This window comes from Sus scrofa, chromosome 4, assembly GCF_000003025.6.
Source record: "Sus scrofa isolate TJ Tabasco breed Duroc chromosome 4, Sscrofa11.1, whole genome shotgun sequence".
Classification (NCBI taxonomy): domain Eukaryota; kingdom Metazoa; phylum Chordata; class Mammalia; order Artiodactyla; family Suidae; genus Sus; species Sus scrofa.
In genome coordinates, this window is record NC_010446.5 from 97,296,955 (window position 1) to 97,322,037 (window position 25,083).

At 43.2% G+C, this 25,083-nt stretch overlaps 1 protein-coding gene and 1 long non-coding RNA gene across 3 annotated transcripts in view; one reads left to right on the top strand and one right to left on the bottom strand.

Annotated features, from left to right (window-relative positions):
- Nucleotides 1-22,468, bottom strand: part of LOC110260323 — a 31,420-nt gene extending 8,952 nt beyond the window's left edge. Inside the window, exons 1-2 of the long non-coding RNA XR_002343437.1 lie at nucleotides 22,229-22,468; nucleotides 20,769-20,909 (exon numbers count right to left, since the gene is read on the bottom strand). This is a non-coding gene — a long non-coding RNA (uncharacterized LOC110260323). The remainder of the gene's footprint in view (nucleotides 1-20,768; nucleotides 20,910-22,228) is intronic.
- THEM5 (thioesterase superfamily member 5) overlaps nucleotides 22,625-25,083 on the top strand; it is a 39,024-nt gene continuing 36,565 nt past the window's right edge. Inside the window, exon 1 of one of the 2 annotated variants that reach the window (XM_021089841.1) lies at nucleotides 22,625-22,738. The gene's annotated coding sequence lies outside the window, so the exon portion shown is untranslated. The remainder of the gene's footprint in view (nucleotides 22,739-25,083) is intronic. The other variant, XM_021089842.1, reaches the window with a different exon arrangement.

A 25,083-nucleotide genomic window follows, 5' to 3' on the forward strand; every position in this document is an offset into this window, starting at 1 on the left:
AGGGGAGAAGAAGGGGAGATGGGAAGGGGGAGATGCACTCAACCTACCATCACTGGCTTTGATGAGGGAGGAAGGGGGTGGTCTCTAGAACAGCCCTCAGCTAACACCCAGCAAGGATTCAGGGATCAGAGTCCTATAGCAGCAAGGAACTAAAGTTTGCCAACTACCCAAATGAGGAAGGAAACAATTCCTCTCCTAGAGCCTCTAGAAAGGAATACAGCCTATGGACACCTGGATTTTAGCCCTGTAACACCGTGTCAGACTTCTAATCTAGAGAACAGTAAGATAATGCATCTGTGGGGTTTTTTTGTTTGTTTTTACTATTTTATTTTTTTATGGCCACATGCACAGCATATGGAAGTTCCTGAACCAGGGACTAAATGCAAGCCACAGCTGCAACCTCTGCCCCAGCTAAGGCAATGCTGGATCCTTTAACCCACTGCCAGCCGGGGATCAGAATCTGCACTTCTGCAGCAACCCAAACCACGCTACAGTCAGATTCTTAACCCACTGAACCTCGGCAGGAACTGTGCATCTGTGTTGTTTAACCTGCTAATTTTGTGGTAATTTCTTACAGCAACAATAGAAAATTAATACAAGATATAAGCCTCCACCTGAGAGTTAATTATTCTTTGCCTGTCTAAATTCACTTTAGAAACAAGGATGCAGGCAAGCCAAGGGAAGTGAGTCTGCTCTTGTTGTTGCTATTGTTTCTTTTCTCATTTGTTTTCTGGACCAGCTCTGCCTGTCTCTGGAGTGACATCTAGCACCTTCTTTCCTGTGTGAAATTCACCCAGTTCAAGGGGGCCATTGGGTTGTGCTTGTGGACAGATCAGTAACTGAGCTAATAAAGGAAGCGGTTTCTCTTCAGTGAATCACAGAATGTTGGAGCTAGTTAGGGGCCAATCTTATTTAGTGAAGTTAACAAGACAGTTCAAATGACTTCCCCGAGGATGTACAGTGAGCTCTTTCAGAGCTGGGACTCTAAAACTACTCTTTCCGCTTCAGGTCAGGACATGGTTTCCATCCACCCTGGTGGTTCCCAGCTCCAGAGGTGCAGAGAATCCAGGGAGGGGCAGGCAGGAGCTTTTAGAAAAAAAAACCAACAAAACAGTGATGATGCCAGGTCCCCACCCCAGGGATTCTGATTCAACTGCTCAGCAGTGGGGCCCAATTCAGTACTATTTTTTAAAAGCTCTCCTGTTCTAATGTGTTTTATACCACTCCCCTGAATTTTGGCCCAATCTCAGCACACACTGAATTCTACTTAAAAGGTCCAGGTTAATGATAACTAATGTCCTATATAATAAAGAGACCAGGAGTTCCCGTTGTGGTGCAGCTGAAATGAATCTGACGAGTATCCATGAGGATGTGAGTTCCATCCCTGGCCTCACTCAGTGGGTTAAGGATCCCGCATTGCCGTGGCTGTAGGCCGACAGCTGCAGTTCTGATTGGACTCCCTAGCCTGGGAACTTCATATGCCACCGGTGCGGCCCTAAAAAGCAAAAAACAAAAACAGAAACAAAACCAAAAAACCAAAGAGGCCAGTACCAGTTTTGTTCATGGTAATATAGTTTCATCAGGTGCAAAGCACTTTGTCAGAGAAGACATTTGGCTGCTTAGAACGTGCCACGGCTGACTCGAGGTCCTATGCTGTCATTGTTTCTTTTTCCTCCAAAGCAGCAGTTATGCACAGGAAAAAACTATTTGCAGATGCTTTGATTTTTAAGATTAATATTTGGTTTATTAAAGTACAACTCTTCATTTTCTAGTTATTTATCAAGCAAAATTCACCACTTTTAAGGTGTGCCTTCACAAATTAATTAAATGCCCTTAAACAGTTTAAAACGGACTTTGTAGCTTTAGTATATTTTACTTTTATTTTTTTTCTATTAACAAGACCTTCCATTTGGCTCTCAACTCACTATACTGTCATAATGTCCGTTCATCAGATCTTTTGCGCCTAATTGAATTACACTATAAACTTTTGTTTCTTTTGTTTCTTTTTTTTTAGGGTTGCCCTTGCGGCATATAGAAGTTCCAGGACTAGGGGTCAAATCGGAGATGCTGCTGCCAGCCTATGCCACAGCCACAGCAATGCCAGACCTGAGCTTCATCTGTGACCTACACCGCAGCTTGTGGCAATGCTGGATCCTTAACCCACTGAGCGAGGCCAGGGATCGAACCTACGTCCTCATGGATACTATGTTGGGTTCTTAACCCACTGAGCCACAACAGGAACTCCTAAACTTTTGCTTTTTGTTGCATGATTTGAATTGATGAATTCTGTATTCATCTTGTCTTTTCCTTGCTTGGCAAGGTCATACCTCACAACATTTTTAATAGCCTCCTTTGGATTCTACATGACTCTCCTGGTTTTGTTTGGCTCCACGATCACTATGTTCTGTGCAGCTGACAGCTTCCACCACCCCAACTATAGGCTAATAGCACCGCACACCAACACCTTGTCTCATCCTCAGTTTCTGACTCTCCTTTGGCCTGTGCTAACATCCCTGCCTAGACTAGGTTTCAGTGCTGAGACGTGACCTCTGCATGTTGTCCTGTCTTTCCCCTTCCTGAGTGCCCTCTCCCTCTTCTCTCCGCAACCTTCAAGGCTTACTTCAAATCCCACCTGACTTCACCACAGCCCACAGTGATTTCGCTTCCACACATGCACCACCCATTTTATATTCCCTTATGCATCATATTATTGCTAGTTACTTTTTCCTGCTTTTTTGGTCTCCTTTCCCCTAAATCAGAAATTCTTAAAAGGTAAGAGCCGGTTTTAGAGCATTTATATCTCTGCTTATGGTCTAGCATGGTGCCTTGGGCAAGACAAAAGCTCAGGGAGACCTAGTTAGGTAATTAAGAGATTGACTTTGATTAGCATGTCTTTCCTACAGGGCATGTGTAAATTCTGCTTCTGCCCAATATGCTAAGGATGGTCAATGAAAATTAAGCAATATTTATCCAAACTAACCACTTGAGACCCATGGTACATCCTTATCAGAGGATAGCATGAAACTCTGCTTCTCAGCTTGCCTGATGCCAATTTCAGCCAGCTAGTAAATTCCAGAGGAGTCATATCTGGTACAGATTTTCCATCCTGAAATTACGATGCCTGTAGTTGTTCAAACAATTCTGAAAAAATGTCCTGCTGTGTGCTTGTCTCCTACTAAAAAGAAAATGCTGAATAACACACTTCGGCATGCCTCATTTATGGACAATGAGTATTTGTGAAGAGACAATGAGAGAAGCAGCAGCTCACTAAAAGCCTTTTTTAGGTTTAGTTGTGTCAAGAGTGTACAGGAAAACAGACCTTATTTTAAGAACTAAGTCTGCAGTTTTTTCTTGATATATGTGGAAGAGCAAAAGGGTATCTATAGTTCCCTCTAGCCAAAGGAAGAAAATAGGAGAAAAAGTTCACATGACAAAAACCCCACATGTACAACCAAACCCCCAGACCTGAGATGTCTCTGATTTACTGCAGGAAACTGGGGAGTTCCTAACTCAGCTTTGGTCTGGCTGGCGGTTTTAATTGAAAGCAGTTGCCCTCTCCCCACCCAGCCATGAGTATGACTCATCACCAGTCCCCCAGGCCAAGTGTTGTACAAAATACTCTGCATCACCAAGGCAACAGATGAGCATCTGCAGTCACTTTTGGGTGTGGTTAACTAAGTACTACCGCCTTTTTTTTTTTTTTTTTTTTTTTTGGTATCCGTTTAACAAGTTATAGATTTGAAATATCAATCCCAGGAAGAGGTCATTTGGTATGAGAGAGCCGTCGTATAGCAGTGCAAGAGAAAAAAAGCAAAGGAGGAGACCCAAAATAACACAACTAACTTTTTGTTACCAAAAAAAAAAAAATTTTTTTTTACTTTGTTAACAAAAAGTATGTCACCTCTTGTGATGTTAGTCACAGACAACATTAAACAACCTGAGGAAGATGGGAAATCGAGAGAAACTAATTGTTAAAGTCTTGTTCTGAGGCTCTCTAATCCTCACAGCACCATTTATTATTATTCCTGTTTTATAGTTGAAGAAACTGAGACACTCAGGGCTTAAGGGGATGGAATACTTTCATTTGTAATTATTTAACTTAGTTGCATATTTTCTTGCAGGGCCTTGTGGCAGGTACTCATGAAAAGAATGAAGGGCCAAAGTCCCCCAAACCGCCTTGGGTTACTGCCACTTCTCTCCTTTCCCACTCTGTGACAGAAGTGTTTAGTTACATCAAAGATGTACCTTGGAGTTCCCGTCGTGGCTCAGTGGTTAACGAATCCGACTAGGAACCGTGAGGTTACGGTTCGTTCGATCCCTGGCCTTGCTCGGTGAGTTAAAGGATCCGGCGTTGCCGTGAGCTGTGGTGTGTCTCGCAGATGCAGCTCGGATCCTTCGTTGCTGTGGCTCTGGCGTCGGCTGGCGGCTACAGCTCCGATTCGACCCCTAGCCTGGGAACCTCCATATGCCGCAGGAGCGGCCCAAGAAATGGCAAAAAAAAAAAAGGATGTACCTCAATTATGCTTTAAGAATATTTTGAGAATTTCCTTTATTCCCTCTTTCCCCTTCTCCAGTGAGATCAATGAGGCAGCCTGGAGTATTTATTCAAAACTAGGCTTTGTCTAGATGTATCAGAAAAGGGAAAAGACAGGCCATAGAAGAGCTTTTGACCAGAGCTATTCTCCTGGTTTGAGAACGTCCCTTTGAATTTCCAACTAAATACCCCAATATGAAAGGCACGTAAATACATTCTTGTCCCCTAGCTTGAAATGTTTCTGAAGAATAGGCCTAAAGCTGCTCAAACTAGTAAGGTTACTGACATTCCAGTTCAGTTGTGAGAGTTCTTAGATGATGACTTCCAGTAACTTTGCTTTACTGGGGGTCCTGCCTCACAGCCTCCTCTACATGGAAAGGGCTGGACACCCACTGCTATTACTGTTGCTAGGTCCAGGCACAGGTTAAGATGTTCTGCATACCAGGTAGCAGCTAACTTAAATGCCTTGGAGCTGGCAGATGACAATTAAAGAGAGAGTGCCTGGAGATACAACCCCATCTCAGTTCCAGTTTACAGCTGCCACATAGGAAAGAGGACTGGAGGTTTTCCAATGTTCCCACATTTTCAAGAGAAGCCAGAAATTCAGTTGTATGAAATCTGATTTTTTTTTTCCCTTGGCTGCACCTGCAGCATACAGGAGTTCCCAGACCAGGGATCGAACCCGTGACACAGCAGTTGTCAGAGCCACAGCAGTGACAATGCCAGATCCTTAACCCACTGAGCCACAAGGGAGCTCTTTTGTCCAAGCTAAATTACCATAGTTTTTTCGGTTTTTTTTTTTTTTTTTTTTTTTTTGCTTTTTTTTAGGGCTGCACCCACGGCATATGAAGGTTCCCAGGCTCGGGGTCAAATAGGAGATTCAGCTGCCAGCCTACACTACAGCCACAGCAACGTCAGATCTGAGCTGCACCTGTTACCTACACCACAGCTCACAGCAACGCCGGGTCTTTAACCCACTGAGTGAGGCCAGGGATCGAACCCGAAGCCTCATGGTTCCTAGTTGGATTCATTTCCACTGTGCCACAATGGGAACTCAAAATCTCCTGATTTTTAAAGTTGGCAAATTACTAACATGTTTTTCAAGGACTGCATGGATGGCCAAATATGTACAAGCTGATACTTCACAACGTCTCACCACTAATGACAGACACCCCCTACACATTTGCTTATGACTTTCTGGCTTGGGGACCCTGGAGCACTCCTGGCGTTAAGTGAGAGTTCCATGTCATTACTGGCTTGGGTGCCCTCTGGCCTGTTGCATACCCATTGTCTCACTTCATTCCCCACAGCAACACTGAGTTTGGGACTAGTACTATTTCCAACCATGGATTAAAAAAATGAATCTTTGAAGAGTATGAATAACTCACCTAAGGTTCCAGAGCAAGTACATCTTGGGGATTTGTCATGGGGCAGCCATGGAGTCTAGCTGAAGGATGGGGCTCTACTGCACCTCAGACCTAAAGTCCTTGGATTCCACTGAGCCCACCTCTCAGACTGAGGGTACACTACACTCAAATTAAGTGTGGTAGGATGCCAACCACTCCAAGTACAAAAGTTATTTAATTCTTCTCTTTTAGTGAAGGACAGCAGTTAGAGTTTTGCCAATAAATATGTAAAATTAGCATTTGGTTTGGGGGGTTCTTTGGCCAAGCCCACAGCATGTGGAAGTTCCAGGGCCAGGGATCAAACCCGCACCACAGCAGTGACAATGCTGGATCCTTAACCCACTGAGCCACCAGGGAACTCGCTAGAAACAGCATTATAAAAAGCTACTGTGAAGCAATTCCATGCCATGCATTCAAATGTCTGAACTTGCAAAATCTGGCATAGTGTTTTCAGTGGCCAGCAAACAAATGAGAGGAGTAAGGGGAAAGGTAAAGCACAGAGGACTTCTGGATTTTTGTTTTGCCATGACGGTGCTAAGAACTAGAGACTGACTATAAAAGGGGTAGGATAATCTGCGTGGACTTTTACCAGAGCCCGTTTCATTTTTTAAAAATTACTCGTTTTTTTTGTTTTGTTTTGTTTTTGTCTTTTTAGGGCTGCACCTGCAGCAAATGGAGGTTCCCAGGCTAGGGGTCAAATGGGAGCTGTAGCCGCCAGCCAAAGCCATGGCCACAGCAATGCTGGATCCTTTAACCCACTAAGCGAGGCCAGGGATCAAACCCACATTCTCATGGAGGCGAGTCAGGTTCATTACCACTGAACTACAATGGGAACTCCCTAAAAATTAGTTTTAACAGTGAATAGTTACTAAGCAACTGTAACCAAGTTACTACATCCATGGTGAAAATACAATACACACACACACACACACACACACACACACACACACACACACACACACACGATCTTTCCAATGAATGGCCCCTGACTCATTTTCACCAGTCTGTACTACCATCGTTCACAGATCCACAGTAGCTATGATATCATCATTCCTTCCAGTGAGCCAGAGGGAAAGGAAAAATGTGACTGTGTGTGTGTGTGTGTGTGTGTCTAAGTGAGAAATGGGGCAGGACAGCTAGAAAGGGAGTCAAACATCACGATCAATTTCCCAGCAGCAAGCTCAATCAGATTAGCTTAGAGCACTCTGATGAATTTTAATGGAACCAGTGTTCTTTGGGGGGAAGTGACTGAAGCCTGTCTGGCATCTACCACAAAGCAGTGGAGTGCAAGGGCTACTCTCCTGGGCTCTGGCACCAGACTGCCTAGGTTTGAATTCAGTTTCTTTGACTTTCTAACTAGGTTTTCTGGAATGAGTTACAAAAACTTGGTAAGTTTCAAGTCCCCCATCTGCAAATTGGGAATAATAATAGACCCTACATCGTAGGGTTGCTCTGAGGTGGAGTTTAAATAGATTAAATATTTAGAACAGTAGATGGCACATAATTAGTACTCAACAAATGTCAACTTATTATCTCTCCCAATTAAAATCACTGGTAACTTGGGAGTTCCCATTGTGGCTCAGTGGTTAACGAATCCGACTAGGAACCATGGGGTTGCGGGTTCAATCCCTGGCCTTGCCGTGAGCTGTGGTGCAGGCTGGCGGCTACAGCTCCGATTAGACTCCTAGCCTGGGAACCTCCATATGCCATGAGTGTGGCCCTAGAAAAGGCAAAAATACAAAAAAAAAAAAAATCACTGGTAACTCAAAAATGCTGACCCCATCAATCAGTGTTTTGCATCAAGGATGATATCACCTCTAGTCTGGGAAATTTACAAGCGTGATGTTTTGTTTTGTTTTGCTTTGGTTTCATTGCTGCAATGTCAGCACAGCCAGCACTCAGTGGGTAGGGTTAGGCTTAGGGGTGGCTACCAGATGTTCTACAATTCCTGGGTCAGTGTGAGGGTGAACTGTCCCACCTCCTACACAACTTTATATATCCTCTCAGTCTTCATGTAGGTTACAAATGTTTTTTTGATTATCTGAACCTGGAGCCTAATTCATTTTACATATAAATGCAACACATTTTTTGCACAGTGTAAATATTAATGAATTTTCCAGGAATGCAACTATCATGTAAATCAAGTGCAGCAACACTTCATGTTGTTCAGAACCTTCCTGAGAATTGTTCACATTTTGTAAAATTAGATGACCAACAACAATTTGAGTCACATCTGTATCAGCCCGTATCTGTAGCTATTGCAATCACAGTGATTCTATGTGTCCTTGCAAGGTTTTTATACCATCATTATGTCTTCCAAGGGAGTTATGCCTGAGCAATTACATATTGGAATTGATAGCGTTCTATTATATTTCTTCCCTTTTATTTCTCTATTACATGACCATTTGGATATTAGATCTTTTTTTAAGTTATGCATATAGATGTTATATCATCTATGAATTTTGTTTCAGGAAAGCAAAGGGAGTATTACAAAGTATTTGTTATGAAAGGGGATACTCAACCATAAGTGATGGAAGGACGATACTCACAAAGCTTGAGATGAAAAGAGAATTCATTAACTGATGCATTATGCAAACAACAACATTCTTTAGTCATATAGATGTTAAGTGTGCCACCTATGTTGGTAATTGATGCATTAGACAGAATAAAGCCCCCCATGTCCTAATAATGTCCATGTTCTAATCCCCAGAACCTACAAATATGTTAGATAACAGGGCAAAGGGGAGTTATGATTGCAGATGGAATTAAGATTACTAATCAGGGAGTTCCCGTCGTGGCACAGTGGTTAACGAATCCAACTAAGAACCATGAGGTTGCGGGTTCGGTCCCTGCCCTTGCTCAGTGGGTTAACAATCCGGCGTTGCCGTGAGCTGTGGTGTAGGTTGCAGACGCGGCTCGGATCCCGCGTTGCTGTGGCTCTGGCGTAGGCCGGTGGGTACAGCTCCAATTCGACCCCTAGCCTGGGAACCTCCATATGCCGCGGGAACCGCCCAAGAAATAGCAACAATAACAACAACAACAAAAAGACAAAAAAAAAAAAGATTACTAATCAGCTGACCTTAAGCTAGGAATTATCCAGTGTGGTCACGGAGTCCTTCAAAGTGGAAGAGGGAGGCAGAAGAGTGAGAGTCAAGGAGGGTGTGATTACCAAAGAAAGGTACAGAGAGAGGCAACATTGCTGGGTTTGAAGATGGAAGAAAGGGGCCATAAGCCAAGGAATATGAGTAACCTCTAGAAGCTGGAAAAGGCAAAAAAAAACACAGTCTCCCCCAAAGCCTCTAGAAAGGAAAACAGTCCTACCAATTTTAGTCCAGTGAGACCTGTGCTGGACTTCTAATCTACACATCTGTAAGATAACAATACATTTGCGTTGTTTAACCTGCTAAACTCGTGGTAATTTGTCACAGCAGCAAGAGTCCCAATACACCTGAAAATATAAAATATTAAGTGAAAAAAGCAGAACTCAGAATACAGACACACGCACACACAGCCCACAGCAGGGTCTGAATTCAGATGGCAGATGAGTGCAGAGGTGGTGCAGCAGTGACTCCAGATGGACAAGCTAGACCAGCAAGCAAGGGTCAGGAGACCCCAGTCTAAGATCTGGGTCCACAACAGACTTACTGTATGGAGTTAGAGGAATCAGTCATCTTTCTGGGCCTCAAGTGTTCTCAGTCAAGTATACATAGGACACCTGCTACTGAAGAGGGTCTGGGATGGACTTTATGGGATCAAAGAATGGGACTTTGTCCTTGGTGTCAAGAAGATTCCCAGTCACTCCAGAAGAGAAAGAGGGTGACAAGATGCTCTCTGAGGTACTGCTCAGCTTTAACAGTCTGTTGGTCCATGAGTCCGAATAGAATTTAATGCTTACTACCTTTCATGTATGTGTGTGTGAGGCTATCTGAGTTCATAAGTTTTTTTAGATTGCAGGAAGAAGTTATACGAAGTTAGATCACTGAAAAAGTTTCTCTAAAACAGTACAAATAACAATCTCAATATAGCTCAATTCAAAGTACATTTCTTAAACTTTCTCCTTTTTCAAAACTAAGGTATAGGTATTATTATTACTTTCAATTCCTTTTAATTTTTTTTTTTTGGTCTTTTTGTCTTTTCTAAGCCCACACCTACAGCATATGGAGGTTCCCAGGCCACGGGTGGAATCGGAGTTGCAGCCTACACCACAGCCACAGCAACGCGGGATCCAAGCCATGTCTGTGACCTACACCTCAGCTCGCAGCAACGCCAGATCCTTAACCCATTGAGTGAGGCCAGGGAGCAAACCTGCAACCTCATGGTTCCTAGTCAGATTCGTTAACCACTGTGCCACAACCGGAACGCCATCCATTTAATTTTAATTCTGTACCCCCCCCAAAAAAACCCCCAATGAGCACCTATTAGCACCTAGCACGCTCCTCTATTGGTAGTAATGATTTATTTTATAATATTGGTGCTGCTGTTTTATTACCTTTAATTCATTTTATAGAGACACATTTTTATTTATTTATTTGTCTTTTTAGGGCTGCACCAGCCACATATGGAGGTTCCCAGGCTAGGAGTCCAATTGGAGCTACAGTTGCCGGCCTACACCACAGCCACAGTAACACATGATCCGAGCCAAGTCTGTGACCTACACCACAGCTCATGGCAACACCGGATCTCTAACCTACTGAGCAAGGCCAGGGATCGAACCCACATCCTCATGGATACTAGTTGGGTTCGCTAACTGCTGAGCCACGACTGGAACTCCAGTAGTAGAGACAATTTTAAATGAGTACATTTTAAGACAAATTTGAGGTTCTTATAAATAACAGAAATAACCTAAAGGGAAGGGGAAAAGAGTAGGGAGGAGAAGGAATTATAATGAGCTATAATAAATAAGCTAAGGTAAGAAGTAAAAATGTGATTACAGTGGACAGAATTGAGAAGAAAGTTGAAAAGAGCATGAAAAACAAAACAAAAAAATGTAAAAAGAAAAGGAAGAGAACTGCAGTGGGAAAACAGCAGGGAGCAAAGTGAGACATCTGCCCATAAGCCTCACTTTGTTTTATTCCTCCCTGCCCCCCCCAACACACACACACACACACACACACACACACACACACACACACAGAGCAACATTCCTAGTCACAGTGACCTTTGGCTTTGTTCTTAAGTTCTGAATTGTGCTGAGTCTTAAGGCACCGGCCTCTGATGCCCCCTGCAGGTCGGCAAAGCTACTTGCTCTTTCTCTCTTTTTTTAATGTGATTTTTCCAGGACTGTTTTTAATCTTTACATAGAAACCTGGGTCCAGAGACAGCAGCTATAGGCTTCAACAAGTCTGTGTTTCTGAGAATTATACTGAGATTATGCCTTGGCATTCCCCATATTTATGAAATGAGATATTTCACCATTATTTATATTATCAGAAAGAGCTTGGTTTGAATTCCTGTCCTCTAACTTACTGTGTGATCCTGGGAAAGTTCATTAGTCTCTTGAAGCTATTTCTTCACCTTTAAAATGGAGATATCCGAGCTCCCAACATGGCTCAGCAGTTAATGAACCTGACTAGTATCCCTGAGGACATGAGTTCAATTCCTGGCCTCGTTCAAGGTTAAGGATCCAGCGCTGCCATGAGCTGTGGTGTAGGTCGCAGACGCAGCTCAGATCCCGCATTGCTGTGGCTGTGGTGTAGGCCAGCAGCTACAGCTCCAATTTGACCCCTAGCCTGGGAACCTCCAAATGCCTCTGGTGTGGACCTAAAAAAGACCAAAAAAGAAAAAGAAAAGAAAAGAAAGAAAGGAAACATCAAGACAGATCTTATTAGTTGCTGCAAGATAATTAACTGAGATATTATGGGTATAAAGTGCCTCATTCAATATCTAGTACCTGTTGGCTCCTTAATAAGTGGTAGCTTTTATTACCTCACTCGAGAGAGAAAAATATTATGTTAAGAGCTCTAAATCCCTTGTAATACCAGAAACCAAGAAAATGTAAATAACAGTCTGAAGTTCTTTATTCTCTCTCCCTCCTTCTCTCCCTCTCTCTCTCTCTCCTCCTCTCTCTCTCTCTCTCTCTCTCTCTCTGTCTATTCCTCCTTGCGAAAGATGGCTGTAGTTTCTGTGGTTTCTGCTCTGGAGTGAGAAATCCTATAGGTGGAGCCCATGCATCCTGCAGCTGCTGGCTCCCCTGTGAGAAAGCACGGTCCTCAGTGTGACTCACCCCTCACTTTTCAGGAAGGCCCTTAGGACTTAGAATACTTTCGTCTTGCAGCCCTGGAAAACTGGCAGAGTGTGCACCTACAGACTTTCACACCACAGATTTCTATGACTTGGAACCTGCTTTCTCCAACATTAACCTCACAGAGAGGAGGACAGAGACACTGCTCATTAGCACTCTCCATGAGTCTGCTGTACAGCCACTGGCAGAGTACCCAAAAAACAACAATTCAAAATCTACTCGCTCTGCTATTCCGTAAGATTTGATGGTGATAAGCACTGCTGTCCAGGCTTCAAGGACAGCTCGCTAGGATGGCTATTCCTGGTGGTAATTTCTGAGCGAGTTTGAATCGCTAAATAAACGCTGTCATCCTCTAGCACATTTAGTCCCTCCATGGATGTAAGAACTGGAGAAAGGTGAGAAAAGCATCTTACCCCTCTTTTTACAGAAGAGGAAAGAGTCCCAGGATCTCATTTTATATACCTCATTGGGTCTTTTATACCCAATTTGGAAATCAAAAGGGTTTAATAATGGAGCAATCTTGCCCTGTGTAAGGCCCAGCAGACTAAGTTTTGAAGTTCTTCCAAGCCCCTAATAAGACAGTGGTCATCAGTTAAAGGTACGAGCTATTAGGTATTGAGCTATTTGGTATATTAGCTTATTGAGGGAAATTAGCCTAAAAGTATATTAGGAAATAATGACATATAAAATCTTCCTAATTAGTCAAAGGATGTCTCTAATAGCCAAAAATTTTACCTACTGACGAGAAGATGCAGGATAAATATAAATGGAAGAATTAAACTGAGTATAATCTGTGAAAATATCAACCACTATGTTGTATACCTGACGCTAACATAACATTGTAAGGCAACTATGCTTCAATTTGTAAAAAGTAACAGAGGAAAAGGATAATTATCTAAACATATCTGTGGTGGGCAGAAGAGTGGGTGCTGGCAGATGTCTACATCTAGTCCCCAGAGGTTATGAATATGTCACCTCACATGGCAAAAGGTACTCTGCCAGATGTGCTTGTGTTAGGGAGCTTGAAATGAGGGGATTTGCCTGGATTGTCTGGGTGAGCTCAGTGTAATCACAACGGTCCTTAAGTATGAAAGAGGCAGGCAGAAGAGTCCAAGGAGTTTGAGATTAAAGACTGAAACGATAAATTGCCGGCTGAGGGCCCCAATCCAAGGGATGAGGGCACCCTCTAGAGGCTGGAAAAGGCAAGGACACAGGCTCTCCCCAAACCTCCACCCCTGTTGACATCTCAGATTTTAGCCCCATGAGACCCATTTCAAAGTTCTGTCCTCTAGAACTATAAGATAATAAATTCGTGTCATTTTAAGCCATTAAGTCTGTGGTAATCTGCTATAACATCAATAGGAAACTAATACATACTATTTTGGCTATTTTTTAAATTACTTAATGAATTTTATTATATTTACAGGTGTACCACAATCATCACAACCAAATTTTACAGCATTTCCACCCCAAATCCTCAGTGCCAATATTTTGTTAGGTCAGTCTACCGAGGCAATAGAAATAAAAATAAATAAATAAACAAACGGGACCTAATCAAACTTACAAGTTTTTGTACAGCAAAGGAACCATAAACAAAACGAAAAGACAAACTACAGACCAGGAGAAAATATTTGCAAATGATGTGACTGACAAGAGCTTAGTTTTTAAAAATTATGAACAGCTCATACAACTCAATAACAAACAAATGAAAAAAACCCAGTCAGGAAATAGGCAGAAGACCTATATAGACATTTCTCCAAAGAAGACATACAGATGGGCAACAAGCACATGAAAAGATGCTCAATATCACTAATTATTAGAGAAAAGCAAATCAAAACTACAATGAGTTATCATCTCACACTGGTCAGAATGGCTATCATTAACAGGTCAACAAATAACAAATGCTGGAGAGGGCATGGAGAAAAGGGAACCCTCCTACACTGTTGGTGAGAATGTAAATTGGTGCAGCCATTATGTAGAACAGTATGAAGTTTCCTCATAAAAACTAAAAGTAGAGTTCCCATATGATCCAGCAATCCCACTCCTGGGCATATATCCAGACAAAACTATAATTCAAAAGGATATATGCATCCCTATATTCATGACAGCACTATTTACGATAGCCAAGACATTGAAACAACCTAAACGTCCAGTGACAGATGGATAAAAATGCAGTACATACATGATGGAATACTACTCAGCCTTAAAAAAGAATGAAATAATGCCACTTGCAGCAAGATGTTTGGACCTTATCACACTAAGTGAAGTTAGTCAGAAAGAAAAAGACAAATACCATATATCATATGTGGAATCCAAAATATGACACAAATAAGGAGTTCCCATCGTGGCTCAGTGGTTAACAAATCTGACTAGCATCCATGAGGATGCAGGTTTGATCCCTGGCCTTGCCCCTAGCTGGGAACTTCCATATGCTGCGGGTGTGGCCCTAAAAAAATAAAATAAAATAAAATATGACACAAATGAACTTATCTACAAAACCAAAACAGATTCATAGACATAGAAAACAGATTTGTAGTTGCCAAGGGGGAGGAGGTAAAGGAAGATTAGATTGGTCAGGGTCTGGGACTAGCAAATGCAAACGATTATATACAGAATGTATAAACAACAAGGTCCTATTGCATAGCACAGGGAACTATATTCAATATCTTGTGATAAACGATAATGGAAAAGAATATGAAAATAATTTTAAAATAAAGTCTATTTAAAACATATACACAGGAAAGTACACACATGGGAGATTCTGAGAAGGTGGTGGCAGCAGTGGCAGCAGTACAGCTTTTCAATCTCTCTGAATTATCACATAAAAGCAGACAAGCAACTGAAAGCAGAACTAAACCCTATAAACATTCATGAAAATTAGCAACAAAAAAAGGATTTAGGCAGAATCCTAAGTTGTTATGTTAAAAAGAGAGAGAGAGAGAGAGAAAGAGAGGAAGAGAATTCCCATTATGGCTCAGTGGGTTAAGAATCTGACTAGTATCCATGAGGATGCAGGTTCAATCCCTGGCCTTACTCAGTGTAGGTTGGTGTAGGTGGCAGACACGGCTCGACTAGGATTCTGAGTTGCTGTGGCTCTGATGTGGGCCCGGCAGCTGCAGCTCCAATTCGACCCCAAGCCTGGAAATTTCCATGTGCTGAGTACAGCCCTAAAAAGACACAAACAGACAAAAAGAGAGTAAGGAACAGATAACATCCCTATAAACAACATGGCATGCCAGAAAGACGTGACCACAAAACAGATCAAAACTCTAACCTTTTATTTCAAAATGAACCACAAGACATTAAGAACTTGATGTAAACCTTAAGTTCAGCTCAATGGGTTGATACAAACGGATATATCCATGTGACCACCGCTCATTTTAGGAAGCGCAACGTTACCAGCATCCTTGTAGACAGACTGCCTTGTGCCCTCTCCTTGTTAACAGGGGTATTACCTCCTCAAAAGTAGTACCATCTTAAGTTCTATTCTTTCAAATTAGTTCTGCCTATTTTCTTTTTTTTTTTTTTTTTTTTTTTTTTTTTTAATTTTCCCACTGTACAGCAAGGGGGTCAGGTTATCCTTAGATGTATACATTGCAGTTACAGTTTTTTCCCCCACCCTTTCTTCTGTTGCGACATGAGTATCTAGACATAGTTCTCAATGCTATTCAGCAGGATCTCCTTGTAAATCTATTCTAGGTTGTGTCTGATAAGCCCAAGCTCCCGATCCCTCCCACTCCCTCCCCCTCCCATCAGGCAACTCTTCTCCAAGCTCCCGATCCCTCCCACTCCCTCCCCCTCCCATCAGGCAACTCTTCTCCAAGTCCATGATTTTCTTTTCTGAGGAGATGTTCATTTGTGCTGGATATTAGATTCCAGTTATAAGTGATATCATATGGTATTTGTCTTTGTCTTTCTGGCTCATTTCACTCAGTATGAGATTCTCTAGTTCCATCCATGTTGCTGCAAATGGCATTATGTCATCCTTTTTTATGGCTGAGTAGTATTCCATTGTGTATATATACCACATCTTCCGAATCCAGTCATCTGTCGATGGACATTTGGGTTGTTTCCACGTCCTGGCTATTGTGAATAGTGCTGCAATGAACATGCGGGTGCATGTGTCTCTTTTAAGTAGAGCTTTGTCCGGATAGATGCCCAAGAGTGGGATTGAGTTCTGCCTATTTTCAAAGGTCCTATAAATGAAACTTAAACATATCTTTGTCTGCCTAGCTTTTTTCTCTTAGGACTATATTTGTGAGGTTGACCAGGCTGTTGAGTGGGTCATAGTCTCTTCTTTATCATTTCAGTAAAGACACTATTTGAGTTTACCACAACTTATCCAGTCTACTGCTGGTGGTTATTTGAATTGCTTCCACTTCAACAATATTATTTTAAAAAGAAGCTACTATGGACATTCTTTTCCTTGTCTCTTTCACTCACTTTTGTTGGGTATATAACCTAGGAGGGTAATTGCTGGGTCATGGGGAATGTATACGTTAAGCCGTAGTAGATACGGTCAGTTTTCCTAAATGGTTTTGTCAATTTAAACTCTTGATTCCAACTGGTCCACTTCTTTATCAAAATGTGGCATTATAAGGGTTTTTTTTTTTTTTTTTAGTAGCTATTTTGATAGGTGTGTTTTGGTTAATCTGCATTTCCCTAATGACTAAGAAAGCTGGCTATCCTTTTATTTGCTTACCATTTGGATATCCTCAAGTTTTGATACATCTTATCAAGTCTTATGTATCTGTGTGTCCTACTGCGGTTGTTATTGTTGTTAGACTTTTCCTTATTGCTGTGTAGGAGTTCTTTATATTTAACATCCTTCATCAGATGTGAATTTGCAAACACCTTCTCCCACTCTGAGGCTTTCCTCTTTATTCTCCCTGGTATCTTTCAATTAATAAAAATGCTTGGAGTTCCTGTCGTGGTGCAGTGGAAACAAATCCAACTAGGAACCATGAGGTTGTGGGTTCGATCCCTGGCCTTGCTCAATGGCTTAAGGATCCGGCATTGCCATGAGCTGTTGTGTAGGTCACAGACACAGCTCGGATCTGGTGTTGCTGTGGCTCTGGTATAGGCTGGCAGCTACAGCTCCGATTAGACCTCTAGCTGAACTCCTGATCTTCTCCCCTAAACTTGCCTCCCTTACTGTCTGCCCCATCCCACTCATGGGGAAATGCCATACTTCCAGTTGTTGGCATCAGAAGTGGGGGCAGTTTTGTGGGATTGAGCCCTTAATCCAGGGTCTGTGCTGAATCCAAATAGTTGAAGTCATAATTGAATTAAATTATAGAACACCCAGTTGGTACTGGAAAATTGGAGAATTAGTTATTGTTTGAGAAAACCAAACAGCCAGGAAGGGACACAGTCCAATGAGAAACCAAGTTTTTTACCACAATATAGTTGAAGAGTCATTAAGGTTGCTAGATCACGCTACATGAAAAGAGGGCAAAGGAGAGCTGTTCCAAAATTTAATGAGAAAGTAGATGAGAAAGTAAATTTTTAGACATAGGAATAAACATGGATGAATTGATGTTGAGGAAGCCTAGAGAAAAGGAAGTTTAAAGGAAAGTGACCAATACTGTTAACTGCTGTGAAGAGATTAAATAAGATAAGGCTTGATAAACATCCACTGAATTTGGTAGTTGTAAATGACAATTCAATAGTACGCAGAGTCTGGAGCTCCCTTTGTGGCTCAGCAGGTTAAGAACCTGACAAAGTATCCGTGAGGATTCGGATTCAAACCCTGGCCTTGCTCAGTGGATTAAGGATCCAGCATTGCCGTGAGCTGTAGTGTAGGTCACAAATGAGGCTCACATCTGATATTGCTGTGGCTGTGGCACAGGCCTGAAGATGCAGGAACTTCCATATGCTTCACCTGCAGCTGGCCCTCAAAAGGAAAAAAAAAAAAAAAAAAGAAAGAAAGAAAGAAAAGTACCCAGAGCCTGAATATAATGAGATGGAAAATGTGGTGTTGTTTTTTTCTTGAGAACTTTGGTTGTGGTAGACAGAATGGGCTAGTGGTTTACTGGTGTAGGAGCGAGTGTTTCTACTATCACTACTGATTGCTGTTTTGGGTGAAAAAGGCTCGAGCAGTTTTAAACAGAAATGGGCCATGAACGGAGAGTGCTTAATGGTAGGTGCCAGGTCCACAGCTCAGAAGTCTGGTCAAAATGCAGGCTGACAAGATCTTACTTTTCTTTTTATAACTTCTGAGCTGTTCAATTTTCTTAGCATGTCCAGTAGATATTTACTCTGTATTTTTTTTTTTAAGGTGCCTAAAAAAAAAGAAGGCGCCTGTTTTAAAACTCAAACCATCTTTCCTCACCCCTTGCTGCTGCCCTTTCCTCCTCAGGGTAAGCTGTCTGGAGAGGTCAGTCCGTTCCTGTCTGTACACATTTGTTTACTCCTACTCATTCCTCTGGGCGCTCCCGTTTGGCCTCCAGCCTCACTTCACCTAAACAGCTCTTGCTGACGTCTCTAATATGTTCTGTGTCATTAAGTCAAAGGACATTTTCAGGTCTCTCTCGAGATCGTGCCTTTTCTATTTGCTCACTGGACATCTCCACAGGAATCTCTAAAATGGAGCTCTTTTTTCTCCCCTCTTGCTCCCAGACACTTCTCCTTCTCCCACTGTGAAGAGTATCTTCCACCATCCCCCACCCAAGCTCAGAAATGGGGTGACATCCTGACTCTTCCTCTCTCCCACACCCCAGGTCTCTTCCACTGCCAAAGCCCTTCACTCACAGCCACCACCACAAAGTCTCCCTGATTCCAACACAACTTTGATAGCCTCCGCCATGACCTTTCTGAAATAATAATCGGATAATGTCACTCCTCTGCTGACAGTCCTCCTTGGCTCCCGTCCCTCAAGACTTAACTCAGATTTCATCACTTAGGGGTGAAGGAACAGGGACAGTGTCACAGGTAATCTATTGTGGCTTTCCTTTCCAAGACTCTTAAGGCATTTGGCTAAGTGTCTAATCCTAAATGGTTTTATACAACTGTAAAGGAAGAATGGCCTACAGGAATCCCACTACAGAACTGGATGTTTCTTTAGTCATATGTGTGCCTTAAACTATGTATTGGTGCAGTGGAAAAGAATCCCACTAGGAACCATGAGGTTGTGGGTTCGATCCCTGGCCTTGCTCAGTGGGTTAAGGATCTGGCGTTGCCGTGATCTGTGGTATAGGTCAAGCAGACACAGCTTGGATCCTGTGTTGCTGTGGTGTAGGCCGGCAGGCGTAGCTCCAAATAGACCCCTAGCCTAGGAACCTCTATATGCCACTGGTGCGGCCCTAAAAAGCCAAAAAAAAAAAAAATGTATTGGGCATTTATAAGTATTTATTTACTTATTTTCCTTTTTGGCCACCCCATAGCATATGGAGTTCCCAGACCAGAGATCAGATCCAAGCCTTAGTTATGACCTAAGCTGCAGCTGCGGCAATGCCAGATCCTTAACTCATTGTGCTGGGCTGGGGACTGAACCTTCGTCCCAGTGCTCCCAAGCGCCAATTCCATTGCACCACAGCGGGAACTCCATTTATAAGTGTGCTTTTTATTACTACTGGCATACCAGGGAAAAAACAAGCTTTCTTAAATGAGAATTCTTTTTTATTTTTTATTTTTTTTTGTCTTTTTGCCATTTCTTGGGCCGCTCCGGCGGCATATGGGAGGTTCCCAGGCCAGGGGTCTAATTGGAGCTGTAGCTGCCAGCCTACGCCAGAGCCACAGCAACTTGGGATCCGAGCCGCGTCTGCGACCTACACCACAGCTCATGGCAACGCCAGATCGTCAACCCACTGAGCAAGGGCAGGGATCGAACCCGCAACCTCATGGTTCCTAGTCGGATCCGTTAACCACTGTGCCAGGACGGGAACTCCCAAATGAGAATTCTTCAAAGGATATTGCTTATCCAGTTTAGCAGACCCTACTCATTACTGGAATCTGTCTAACAGTTTGGTTGGATCTATAAATTCAGGTGTCTTTATAAAATAAATCTTACGGGATCCTGCTGTATAGCACTGGGAACTATGTCTCGTCACTTAGGATGGAACATGAAAATGTGAGAAAAAAGAATGTATTCATGTATGTGTAACTGGATCACCTTGCTGTACAGCAGAAAATTGACAGAACACTGTAAACCAGCTATAATGGAAAAAAATAAAAATCATTATAAATGTAAATAAATAAATAAGTAAATAAATCCTATGGGAGTCTTTAATGATGAATTCAACAAAAGCAAAGTTGAAAAAAACGGGAGTTCCCGTTGTGGCTTAGTGGTAAGGAACCTGACTAGTATCCATGAGGACACAGGTTCAATCCCTGGCCTAGCTCAGTGGGTTAAGGATCCGACATTGCCACGTGCTGTGGTGTAGGTCGCAGATGTGGCTTGGATCTCCCATTGCTGTGGCTGTGGCTCCGATTCGATCCCAAGCCTGGGAATATGCTGCAGGTGTGGCCCTACAAAGCAAAAAATAATTAGACAGTTACAGTTTTTAGTATCACTGCCATGAGCAACACCCATTAACAACGGCTGAGAAATAAAAATAAAATCTGGGTAATAAAAAGAAAGTCTAACCTTTTCCTTTGCGCTTAGTCTAATTTCACTTGCTCATCGGGTGTTGCACGCAAAGGTCTTGCACCTGACCCGTCAGACCAAAATTCCTAGTGGGAAATGGCTGCGCCCACACTTCAATTCAGGAGACGGTGTGCAGAAGCACTGTGGAGAAAGAACACTGCAAGTCAAGAAGGCAGAAGCAACAGGCAGTGTGCAGAGCCCTGCTGCTGGCAGCGCTTTCCTCAGCCTTGAACAGCACAGCTGCGCAGGGCAGTGAGGACCCCACCCCTCCCTGCTGACAAGAACCCTATAAAGCAACCCCACCTTTCACAGAGGATGTGCTTTAGAGCACAAACTCACACCTCTCCAATCTTTGATCAAAGGATCAAGCCTTCCTTTGCTTCTGAACCAAACTCAATTACCTGCTGGCTCCAAGGAGACAGAGCCAAAAGACCCTTGTTGGGGACTGACATGGGAGGGTCAATGTCAATACCTTCATTTTAAAAATATAACCTATTTGGGAGTTCCCGTTGTGGCTCAGCAGCTTACGAACCCAACTAGTTTCCATGAGGATTCTAGTTAGACCTCTGGCCTCGCTCACTGGATTAAGGATTTCAGCGTTGCCATGAACTATGGTGTAGGTCGCAGCCACAGTTCAGCTCCCATGTTGCTGTGGCTGCGGTGTAGGCCGACAGCTGCAACTCTGATTCAACTCCTAATCTGAGAACGTCCATATGTGCAGGTGTGGCCCAAAAAAGGAAATAAATAAATAAATAAAATATAACCTATTTAACTGTAAGTTCACATAATTCAAATTTTAATAATGGTGGGCTTAAGAATTGGCTAGCCAGGGGATTCTCTTGTGACCCAGTAGGTTAAAGATCCAGGGTTGTTCTTGCAAGCAGCTCGGGTCACTGTTGTGGGCAGTTGGATCCCTGGACCGGGGAACAGCAGGCAGGCACAGCCAAAAAAGAAAAAAAGACTTGGCTAGCCAAATTCTTACAGTTTTAACATTCTGCTCACTGGTCAACTTCTGCACATCGCTGGCCTGGGGGCACCTTCTTTGTGTGAGGAATACAAGGTAACCTCAGGTAACTTAACTTCGGGACTACTACTGAAAGAGAAGTTCTTGGCAACAAGTAAAATTTGATATATTCGTTGTCCCAGCAATGAAGAAACAGGGGCAGGTACAGTTGAAGAAGGTAGAAGGTGTTACGTGGTGGGGTGGGAATTTGAGCTCAGATACGTCTCCAAAGCTAAGAGATGAATGCATCCTTCAGGTGTTGCTATGATTTCCACTTGTGTTTGAAACAGCCAGACTTAAGAGCCCTGGGGCGGGGGCGCAGGGCAGAGAAAATAGCTTTTTAAGCGTATAAATGTCCTTTAAGCCCAGAAGGCTCTCTACAAATCAGCCCCAACCTTATCCCACTGGCTTGTCCAAGGCCTCCAAGAAAATATTTACTGGGTGCGCTCCTACCCACCTGAAAGCCTTATGTCTTCTGCGGGCCTGAGAATAACTTGGAAACGGAGAGCACAGAATTCGGCCAGCGTAATAGGGCAATAAGGCCAACGAATCCTCCCTGGGAGCGCTGGGGGCCGCGGGCGGCAGGTACAGTCCAGCCCGCCTTGGCCTCCTTGCCCTCTGCGAGCCCCGGGGTCGCAGCTCCCACGCGCCTCTCTCCAGCCGCCTTCGCGGAGCTTTACAGTTGCCAGGAAAGTGGCTCCTGCGCCGGAGGAGGAAAAAAAGTCCGACGTCCAGCCTGCCTTCAAGCCCCTCCCTCTCACCGCCCTTTGCAGACACGCGCCCACTCCCACCCGCGCCGCCAGGGTCCGCCCTCCGTTCCGCTCCGCTGGGTTAAATGCCTACGCGCGGGCGGGCAGGGGAGGTGGCCTTTGCCGCGATTCAGAGCCGGACGCGCAGTCTGAGCCACGCTGAGGGGCTGCGCCGCGCGCCTGCGTCCGCTCCCGGCCTTGCGCGGCCCCCTGCGCGGGTGAGTCTCCGGCGCCTGGCGGCCAAAGTGGGCAGAAAAGTGGGACTTTCTGTGATAACGGATCTATTTAGACGTTTTCTCAGCCAACTGACCTCTGAATAAAAGCTAACGTCAGCTCCAAAAGGCGTCAATGTGGTCGGGGGTCGCCGGACCTTTCAGCCTTGAGATTCAAACCTTAAGAAACTGGACAGGAGGGTGCTGTTTTAAAGAAGTGTGCAGGATGCTTGAATCAGGTCAACAGGTCAAGGAATAAACTACTAATTCTTTACTAAACTACTAATATTAGTAAAGAAAGGTTGTGACTTAAGCAGGGTCACACAGAAAACACTTGGTGTGTTTGGATCTGAATATGGCTCATAACTATTGCATTATACGCTCAGGAGAAGAGCACGTCTCTTCAAGGATTTAATCCTCGTTCTCTGCTTGTCAAATAATCCTGCCTTCTCCTACCTTTAAAGGTTGGTAAAGTTGGTAAGGTAAAATTTCCTTAGCTTTAAAGGTTTTAACAAGATTAAATGAGATAATGCAAGTGTTTACCAGCAGTTTCTGGTTTTAGTATTACATAAATGTTGCCTGGGGAGTTCTCATGGCTCAGCAGTTAACAAACCCGACTAGTATCCATGAGGACGTGGGTTGGATCCCTGGCCTTGCTCAGTGGGTTAAGGATCTGGCATTGCTGTAAGCTGTGGTGTAGGTCGCAGACGCGGCTCGGATCCCGAGGTGATGTGGCTGTGGTGTAGGCCAGCAGCTACAGCTCCAATTGGACCCCTAGCCTGGGGACCTCCATATGCCGCCTGTATGGCTCCCCCCCCCACAAAAAAAAGACAAAAATAAATGTTGTCTGTTCCAATATCCCTACGTTTTGATCATTGATGTATTCATGAATACATAAATATTAATATTAATTAATCTCTAACAGTATGTTAGGTGTTGGTTACTAATAGTATAAAGATGAATAAGAAACAACCTTTTCCCTCACCGAGCTCACAATTTAGTTTGGGAGAAAGGAATGACAGTATAAATTTTTACAATATATGTATTATGGTAAGTACTGAGAGAACATACAGGTGGAACAGATGTCTTGAGAACTAAAAGCAGTTGTAGGACTTGACTTGTGGCCAAGTGGGCTAAGGTTCTAGCATTGTCATTACTATTGTAGGACTTGACTTGTGGCCAAGTGGGCTAAGGATCTAGCATTGTCATTACTATGGCTTGGGTCACTGCTGTGATTCAGGTCACCGTGGTAGAGACAGGTTGTACCCTGCTCTGATTGCTGCATGCCACAGGTACAGACAAAAAAAACAAAAAAAACATAAGAGTGCAGATTGGTTTTAACCCTATACTGTCTTGCACTTCTGATTTTTTTTTCTTTTTTCTTTTTCTTTTGCTGTGCCCATGGCATGCAGAAGTTACCGGGCCAGGGATTGAACATGCACCACAGCAGCAACCTGAGCCACAGTAGTGACAATGCTTGGACCTTAACCCACTAGGCCACCAGGGAACTCTCCATCGTGCACTTTGGAAAAGAAATTGTCCTGAGTTAATCTCCCAACAAAGATAAACTAGTTTCTTATGTTAATATTTGGTAATCTGTGTTGAGAATATTTAATAGTACTTTCGTACTTTATAAATCACGCTTTTGATTCAGTAACTTAATCTTAAAAGCAGACACATTTAAAAAGTTGTAATTTAGCAAGTCCCACTTGAAAAATATATAATCAACGATCAAGCAAGACCTTTCTTCTATTCAGGGCAACAGAAAGTAATGATTATCCCTAACCTTTATCCCTCATACCCAAAGTCTGTACTGTGAGTTTACAGGCACCTTTATTTCAAGTATCTCTTTATTTTTATCTCCTAGACTAAAACTGTCATTATCTTCATTTCTCACGACGTGGGTCCTAAACATGCCGCAAACCAACATTAATAGTTCCACTTCAACTTTCTGTGTCCAGGTAGGCACACAAACACTAACAAAAACCTCTTTTCCTTCAGGAATCACCCAAGACTCTCCTACTTTCTCTTCCCCCATGATCAGTCACTCTCCACATCCCTTGGTCCCAATGTCCGAAATAGCTTAAGTCTTTATTTTTATTCCTCTCTACCTAGTTCAGCTTCTGACCACATCTCTCCTGGATCTTTGCAACAGTCGTTTAACTGATTTTCTTACCATTCTCACCTTATACTTTATCCTTTACATTGGAGGGAACTTTCTTTTTTTGTTTGTTTTGTTTTGTTTTTGGCTGTGCTGACTGCATGTGGAAGTTCCTGGGACAGGGATTGAATCCAAGCCACAGCAGTGACTCAAGCTGCTGCAGTGACCAGACTGGATCCTTAACCTGCTG